Genomic DNA, 9,670 nt, shown 5'->3' with positions numbered 1-9,670 from the left:
TCCTCTCCTCTCCTCTCCTCTCCTCTCCTCTTCTTTTCGCTTCCTTCTTTTTCACACATTTTGGAACAGTAAGAAATTAGTTAAGAAACTTAAGGTGCCTCAGGCTTAGCAGCACTGGAACAATGTGTACTCTAGATAAACTCTTGTTGAGGGCTGGCATGTACTAGCTATGTGACCTTGGGTATAACTCTCAAACACTAGCATCCCTAGATTGTTCCTCTCAATGTCACATTTGTGAGAGGTGGCAGCACAGTAAAACATCACTGACTGTGAATAGAATACTTGGTATACTGCCCAAATAAATTGATAGTTTAGTGAATGGTAGTGAGAATATTAATTAGACCTTAGACTCTGCCATCTTCTCTTTTGGATTTTGTTATTGTTGTCTATAGCATCTTAGAAAAGAAGTTTAACATGGTAAGGAATAACAAAACAGCCAAAAATTCAGCATCCCAAATAGTATCATGATATTTTCCTTCTTAGATGATATCTTATTTTAGAGTTGAGGTTGGGCTTCTAGACTGAAATGACGCAGGTTTCTTAAATTTTGTCAAAGATCTATTTCTTCCTCCCTTATATCTACCCATTTTCTGGATATACTTTTAAATTAAATCTACTACCTCCAAATCTTTGACCTATATTATATTTGAACAAAATAGACATCAAGATGCAATAATAATAGCGTTCACTCTGTCTTTTTCGGACCAGGAGAATTATTGGCAGCCTGATGATATCAGACAACAACCCACGAGACTCGCATTTTACTCCTTAGAAAATTCTTTCGGCATTCCAAATACATTGTTCACTGTATTCCCTGAGTCCACCTGGATACCAGAGAACCTTCCACACAGGGGGCAAATAGAAATTTTTCTCTTTTAGCCCAAATACCATGGGAGCTGTTCAGAGCAATTTCATTCAAATGATTTCTGTCTCCTACAAGACTTGTTATATGTATTGTCCCTGAAAACTTCCCATGACAATATAAAATTCACCCCAAAGGAGTTAGTTTCTCAAGTCTCCAACCAAATTGCACTGACACCAGACTTTTGCTCCTGTTGGGCAACTATTTTTACTTATTTTCTTTTGTTCTTTATGTTCTACAAGACATTTTACCTTGTTCTTGATACAATGTCTCTCCCTACATTCTATCATTCTCTGAGAAAAAAGTATGTCTAACTTATCTATGTTTCCTATGTCAATGAAATAGTATCTTCTAAAAGTAGATTATTCAACTAATATTTGGTAAATGAATGAGTCACTGAGCATAAACTTTGCTAAGATTTACTAGTTTTCTACTCGTTTTATTTTTTAGTAAGCCACACAAATATTGAAACACAGCATTTATTTTTACAGAATAGAGGACTACCTTGATTTTAAAAATACAATATCACGTAGTTTGTTTTCTATTTTATTTCTAAAAATATAAAAAGCAGCAATAAATTTGTGATTGAAGTTTTTCATAAACTTAGATTATAAAGGTAGCATTTTTTACTAAAAGGAATATCATTTGATAATCTATCCCAAATGAAAAAATAGTCACCTCCCAAACAGCATATATGATAGTGTTACACTCCACTGTTTTCTACTCAAGCTAGTTTTGACCTTCCATTAGTTAGAATTTTTATTGCTTTTTTCAAATTCAGAGAGAAAACATTCAAAAACAAATGCATCACTCTGTGTCTAAGCTGGAAGGTCATGCTCTGTCATCATTGTGACTGGGCTTCTATTTGGAGAAATACTTCTGACTCGGGCCTTCTCTTCTTCATCTCTTAAAGCCTATTCAAACAAAAATAAGAAAAACAGTGGCTCACGCTCATTGATCCTTGCCAGAAATTCTAGAACTTTTATCTTTGTTGTTTCAGCATGAGCTTTCAGACCCCATAAAAACTCAAAGTGTGGAGGATGACTCTTAGGCACCTGCTGATATGCCAAATAATTTTCTTGCACCAAATCTCTGGTCAGAAATGCTCTGGGCTCACCATAGATGGGATGATCCTATCCATCATATACTCCTATCATATTCAGGAATTCCCAAACATTTTCTTCAGAAGCAGTTTCCTTCTATGAATATAAAGCCAAGAATAACAATGAGGAAGCCATTTCTAGGCATTCTCTGCTCTCCACTCAGCTTTTCTAAATAGGTGAGGTTCAATGAACTGACAAGTGTATAGGAGTTGCTTATAGGACAGTCTTCCTTTATGTCAATGCCAAAACGCATGTACAGACACTTAGAAGCATCAATAAAGATCATGTGAAATTGTTTCTTGTATTCTTTGCTGAAAATATCTAACATTTCCACTTTTGTGATTGGTTCCTTCACTTGATACTTGAAGATCATAGCATATACCAAATCAGTCGGTTTTTTTTTTCCTTTAGTAGGCTATTCAACAAAGATGGTGTATCTTTTGAAGACTGGATAATTACTGGACTCTCCTCTTCTTCCATGTAGTTAATATCTTCATCTAAATTTTTTCTGAAATGTGGATGAGCAGAAGTAGCTCTGAGTTTTCTGAAGATTCAGTATTCCTGAAGCATGCCTCTCTCCCTCAATGCCCTGAAATAAAGGAGAGATAGAGAATTGGGTGGGAAAGGAGTGGGGAAGAGGAGTTAAAGTATGTAAGGAGGCGTTTAAATAAGGAAAGCATATGGATGATGTTTGATTATTCTCGTACTTTCTAGTTTTTTCCTCACTTTCCTCTTCATCTTCCCCTTCTTGATCTTCTTCATACTCTTCCCAGTCTTCCATTTCCTCCTCCTCCATTTCATTCTCTTTTTCTTCCTCAATACCTTCTTTTTCCTCCTCCTCCTCTTGTTCTCTCTCTTTCTCTTCTCCTTCTTTTTCTTCCTCCTTTTCCTCTGTATCCTCCTCCTCCTTCTTCTCCTTTTTCTGCTCCTCCTTTTCCTCCATTTCTTCCTCTTCCTTCTCTTCTTCCTCCTCCTCTTCCTCCTCCTCCTCTTCTTTCTCATGCTTTTCTTCCTCCTCCTACCCCTCAATCTCCACCTCCTCTTCTCCTCTTCTGGTATGGGTACCAATACAAGCATGAAGTCCTCTGTTTCATTTGGATCCTGGAAATCATCCTCAAGACGAAGATGAATACACCTTTGCTGGCGATGCATGATGACTCTTACAGGATAGAGTGGGTAGAAATATGTTCAGTTGTGTAGGTGATGAGCTTCTACAGGGCTGGAAGAGAAATATATTAAGTTATCTTAGCTTAAATTCTCAACCTTTGTTACTCTAAAAATAAAAGCCAACTTACAGATCTTCTTGGTAAGAGAAATCCTAGAGCTTTACTGGTCAGCTTTCTTTTTAGTTGGCCTTCCCTATAAGAACTGGTAGAAACATATGAGAAAGAAAAACACTCAAGACACAGACAATTGGCAAGACCTCAGGTCCCAAGGGCCTCAATGGGATATGTGGGATTGCATGTCTTGGGGTCGCTTCTACCTTGGTGGGTTTTTGCCTTTGGGGCCTATTCAGCATTTGTACCTCACCTTGATTCCTGATACTTCCATAGCATCTTCTGCACTCCTATCTGAGAGCATGTAATTGTCATCAATAAATTAACCACAATTACTGATGCTCTGTAAGAGCTTTGAGAGGCAATTGTGTGGAGGAATGACAGAAGAGATCTGGGCCCCTGAGAACTTACAGGTAAAACCAGGTTCTGAGATTATCATTCTCTGTTTGGATAGTCCATTTTTATATTCACCTGTCCTCTAGCATGATCTTGTGGGATATGGCCAAATTCTGTGGAGAATATACAACATTCCTAAAATAAAGGAGATACAGGGTTGATAGAGCACCATCTTTAGACACATCTGCTGAGGGACATCCTGGATAATAGGAAATGTTGGCATAACTTTGTAAGTAATGCAGTTCATCTTAATAAATGGCACCCCTATTGTTCACATTCATACCTATCAGATCTGATACTCCTCTGTCTGTTGCTCTGAAACTGTAAGTTTTGAAAACCTCCCAACTCAGCTTTTATTTTATAAGTTACTTTGGCCATTGTATCTCTCCACAGCAATATAACAGTGACTAAGACACATTAAAGTATAAAAACTATACTATATTCTAAATTAAAGTAAAAAAGGAAATACGGGGGGCTGGTGAGGTGGCTCAGCGGGTAAGAGCACCCGACTGCTCTTCCAAAGGTGCAGAGTTCAAATCCCAGCAACCACATGGTGGCTCACAACCATCCTTAATGGGATCTTACTCCCTCTTCTGGAGTGTCTGAAGACAGCTACAGTGTACTTACATATAATAAATAAAATAAATCTTAAAAAAAAAAAAAAAGGAAATACGGGAAGCTAAACAGTACACAGCCTGTCTTTGACTCTACCACTGAGTTAAAATAATAGACATAAAAGAGGCAAAGACTCACAAACTCCCCCAAGTGTGCACCTTGTCCTTCTTCATATCCTTTCTCTTGACAAGTATCCAATGTATAAATCCTCTGTAGCAAACGCTTGTCCATCCCACCCCATGATGCCTCACAAATCTAGAACTCCTGACATGTAACTATAACCAAGAGAGCCCTGGCTATCTGAAAGCTAATTTATGGGTCATTTACAGCTATGTGTCAAAGGTGCACACTGTTGAGTCTCTCCAGTGCCTAAATACATTTATTTTTAAAGATGTATTTGCTCAAAACCTACTATATACTCAGCATGCAGAAGCAAAGAGCCCCATAGTTATTCTTCTAAAGTACATGTTATAATGAATAGACACACCAGCTAGATAATTTTAAGTGTTGTGATAATATGAAAATCAAGCAGTGATAGATAGTGAGAGAATTGGACAAATATGTCAAGGCAAACCTTTATGAGTTAGTGACACTGTGGAAGAGTCTTGAGAACTGTGGAGAAAAGAGCATTGTGGAATGTGAAAAGAGCAGTCAAGGCAGCAAACAACAAGCATAATGCCTTGTGATAGGAAGACATTGGTGTAGTCAAGGAACTGTAGAAAATGTGTTTGTGTTTGTGTATATGTGTGTGTGTGTGTGTGTGTGTGTGCACGCGCGCGCGCGAATGAAGTGTGTGTATATGTCAGTGAATGCATGTGTGTGTGTGTGTGTGTGTGTGTGTGTGTGTGTGTGAGTGTGTAAAGCAAGGGGTAGGTACCAAGGAGTTCAAATTGTATTCTAAAGATGAGAGGAAATTATTAAGACTTCAGGGAAAGAAAATGAACTTGGAGATAATTATATGATGTTGGAGATGCCAACATGGGACTAAGATTCCTCTTAATGGATTCCATTTAAATTTTATGTTATATACACCCAAGAGACAATCTTATCATAAATGTATTTGGCTTTAAGATTTGTTCAGAGACTTCCAAAGGAAATTATAAGTGCCTCATACTTAGGAAGGGCAAAAGCTTGTTTCTATTTATTTTATTCATTGATTGCACTTGAGCAGTCATCTACAATATGTAACTTGTAGGTTCATCTCTTTCAGTAGTGAGTTCTAAATCAGAATATAGATTTAAAGTAATTGCTTAACCTCTAGCCTAAAATGTCTGCCACTTAGGAGATGGAACCAGGAGGATTGGGAAGACAAATCTTAGAGAATGAGTTTAAGGCCAGCTTAAGCATACAAGTGAGATCCTGTTTCAAAATAAATATACTAAAGGAAATGGAAGTATATATTAGCATTTAACTACCAAGGGCACTAGGTTCAATCTAGTACAACCAAAAATAATGAAAACTAATTGTTTTACTTTACTCAAATCCATGATGAAAGATATACATCATCATTTTTAGATGCAAAAACACTGCTTAATTTACACTGTAAATATTACTATGGGCTCATTTTCCTTGTGAAAAGAAATATTGTTGCATTGTACTCTTGAAATTCCAGGTGTTTTGCAATTTCCAAATATATACCAAGAAGGGGGAAGAAGGGGAGTAAAAGAAGTCAAAGGAGGATTAATGTAAGACAAAAATTTATTGTGAGAGCTTTAGGATCCCAGGTCCTTAGTGGATAGATTAGAATTCTAAAGGTAAACGAGGTTAAAAACCAGATTTCAATAACTCAAATACTCTTTCCAGTGTTCAGGCCCCTCAGTAATTGTGACACTGTAGATGAGTAGACCTACTTCTGGAGCCTAATCTTTAAAATAAATTCCAAGTTATCAAATACTATTAGTTTATCATTTTTGTCAAGCATTTTTAATCTGGAAGACTTGGGCTGACTTAAATACACATCAAGGTTCTCGGTGTATTATTATCATCTTTTAAAAGTTTTCACATAATACTAGGTTAATTCATCCTAGCCCTTGATATAGGAGCTAGCATCATTATGTCCACTTGAAATTTTCTAATAATCCTTTGAAGTTGTAAGCATTATTCATTGAATAAATTCTTTGCTAAAGAGGCAGGTATTCTAATGAGAAAGTCTGAGGTTTTCCAATAGGTTTCTGACCCCAAATATTCAAGAATATAAGTTATGTCTACTGAAGGTATTTTATAGTCAGTTCTTTATTTTTGTATTCTGTTATCTTCACTCTGGCACAGAACTAACACAAATTGTAACATAATTTTATTTTAAAATTATATCTACATTGATGGTATTCATATGTTCCTAAATCAAGGTATGAAAAATTTCTCCATTGTTTCATGAAATATATTAAAATTTCTAGTCTGCTAAGAAAATATTAGAAGCATTAGTGGGAATGCAGAAATATTATAGAAAAATTATGAATTATGAAAGACAAAAATTACTTCACCATCAGATTTCTTTAAGCAATTCAAATTATTCAAAATATATCCCAATTACTGGTAGCACACTTCATATATTTCTTGGGATCACTATGTTCCTTTTCATTTCTTGAGAACAACAACAATGAATGAATAATGTGGATCCACCTTGCAATAATATTCCAAGCTACATCTCTCAGACCTAAACTAAAGGCATACTAGGCTACTAAAGCCTCTCTAGAGTGGCATGTTGAATAATGTCCAATACCTTTATTGGCACATATTGTATCTCAGGAGTTTGACAGCAATCAATTGATATTCCAGTAGCTTTCTGTCTTTATTTTTTTCATTTTTAAAACAGGACACTTGAGAAAAGGGTAAGAGATAAGTCTTCTCTTTCCCACAGATGGGGTTCAGAGGATAAAAAAAGCCTAAATTTAGGTACTTTCTGGTTATCTACTGATTCTGCACATGGTTCGTAAAGTTAACACTGGACTTTAAAATATCAGTTTCGTTCATGGTTTTACATCCTATACTGGTGGACATGAAAATTTTAATCTTCTTGAAATTTTCAGACTCTCCAGAAAACTTCAGAATATATCAAACAAAATCTGCTGCTTATTTAAAGTGATTTCACATGTATTGATGATATCCACCCTAATCACAATGCACATATTCTTAGTCTGACAAAAGGCTACTAAATGGCCAGAATGACTAATCTCTTTTCATTAGTCTTAGATCTTAGTTGCATCCCTCCTTCCTTCAAAAGAATACGTTCCTATCTCCCACTGGAGACTTTTTCTTCATGTTATACTGTATGTAGTTTAACTAGTACTTATAGTTAATTCCCTATTTACTTTGTAAATTATATTATGATTACAAAATTGATTGATCAATTTTTAAATATATTTGTATTTGATCAATAGGGTATTCTAGATATAAAGAGTCTCAACTGATACACATTTAAATATCCCACAAGCATTAAAAATCATTTTATTAAGTGGCGCTGTGCTCCCCACTTCTCAAATTCATTGTCCTTTAGTCTTTCATTGTTATATATATTCATAAGTATACATAAATTAATAATAAATACAAGAAAATGAAAATAAAGGCCATTTAGTGTTGCTTATATTCACATGCATTTAGGGCTAAATACTTAAGATTGGTTAAGCTACCAGTAGAAGACTGATTCTCTCAGCAGTTATTATTTGCTCATAACCTTTCATTGGGAAATTGGGATTTTCCTTTCCCATGTTGGTATGTCAAATGGTGTCATCATGAATTGTTTCATATGTCATATATCCTTAAGTTTTCATAGGTGCAACTGCCCTGTCATACCTATAAGACACAATCTTATAGCAGAAATTATTTTTCTCTGGTTCTTACAATACACACCACTATTCCCAACCCCAAAGTAGGGTCTATCTTGTAGATGTATCCATTGGATCTGATCATTTCATAAGCAGTTGTTCCTTGTATTTTGGCCAGTTGCAGGTATCTGTAATGGACTCTGCTACAGAGATAAACTTCTTTGATAAGGGGTGAGAACTCTACTTATCGGTTGGCATAAGGAGAGATATTTAATACCAGTTAGAAATTGTACTGATCTGGGAAGATGGCAGCAGTAGAATCTCCTCTAGGTTCAATGAACTTCAACTTACTTATTTTAAAATGAAAAAAAGAGAATTCATGTCTTGCCAAAGGACAAAAATGCACAGAACATAGAATCATACAATACTGACTAAGAAAAGGAAAATAAGAACTATCTTAAAGTCACAGATGCTTCACTCTATTGTGGTGCATTCAATGGTCATTTTACAATAAGCCCTATCTTGTCACCTAGCAAAACTATATAAGAACTCTCAAATGTCAGATTTCCTTCCTAAAAAAATATTTTGGTAGTATTGATGTTACTCTTGAATATATAAAAGGTCTAAACTGAAAGAAAAGAAATATATATTAATGAATATCTCTTAAATGGACAAGAACATCTTTTAGTAATTTTTTAACACAACCTATGAGCTTGTACCTGTTCATTTTTTCAATTGCATATTATTCTCCTAAGAAGTAAAAGGGTCTCAAAGGGAGGGAAAAGAATCAGAGATAGCCCCCACACCACTGTTAGGAATCCCACAAAACACCAAAGCATACAATCATAATGTATATGTAGAGAACCTAGGTGAGACCCATACAGGCTACCTGATCTCTGTGAGCCCACTTGAGTACCAGCTAGTTAATTATGAAGGCCATATACTTGCAATGTCCTTGATTCCTCTGGATCCTTCAATCTTTCCTCCAGCTTCTTTATAGAAATCCCTGAGCCCTGCCTAATATTTGGCTGTGAGATTCTGCATCTCCTTCTATCAGTTGTTAGATGAAGTCTCTCTAAGTCTAGTTGATGACAATTATGCTAGGCTCCAGTCTGAGCACAACCCTGACACATGACAAGCTGTAGGCTAGAGGTTTTATGGCTGGGTTGGTGTCCTAATCTTTCCACATGAGGCCTTTTCTGGTTATCAAAGATGGTCTGTTCAGACACTGTGTCCCCCATTTCCCTGATTTTTGCTAATATCACCCTTGTAGATGCCATGCAATTTAGACTAGCCTTCTGCCTTGCTCCTAAATGTTCAATTCCAGTTCTTTCCTAACATAGAAAATCAGTAAATAGACAGTAAATAAAACATTACAAAATGGTAACTTCTAGAATTGATCTCTTAACAAATCCAGTCATAAGTATCCCATAAAAACAAATATAAACCAAAGTTCTACAGTAAATTATAAAGATTGTTCAAAAACACTAGAAGGTATTATAAATAATAACTACATTTTAGCAATTTAAGGTTGCTTATTGTTCTGTGATAGTTAATCTTGGTCGTCAATTTGGTTCACATTCAGATCCATTAAGAGATACACAATTAATTTGTAAGGGTATTTCCTGGAAGAATTGCCTAAAGGGAGAAAGATGC

At 35.7% G+C, this 9,670-nt stretch overlaps 1 pseudogene; it reads right to left on the bottom strand.

The window, feature by feature from the left end:
* Nucleotides 1-1,680: 1,680 nt before the first annotated feature.
* Nucleotides 1,681-3,117, bottom strand: LOC115063156 (annotated as a pseudogene).
* Between the last annotated feature and the right edge of the window lie 6,553 nt (nucleotides 3,118-9,670).

This window comes from Mus pahari, chromosome X, assembly GCF_900095145.1.
Source record: "Mus pahari chromosome X, PAHARI_EIJ_v1.1, whole genome shotgun sequence".
NCBI classification, from domain to species: Eukaryota; Metazoa; Chordata; class Mammalia; order Rodentia; family Muridae; genus Mus; species Mus pahari.
The sequence above is the reverse complement of the archived record's forward strand: the minus strand, read 5'-3'. Positions and strand labels throughout refer to the sequence as shown.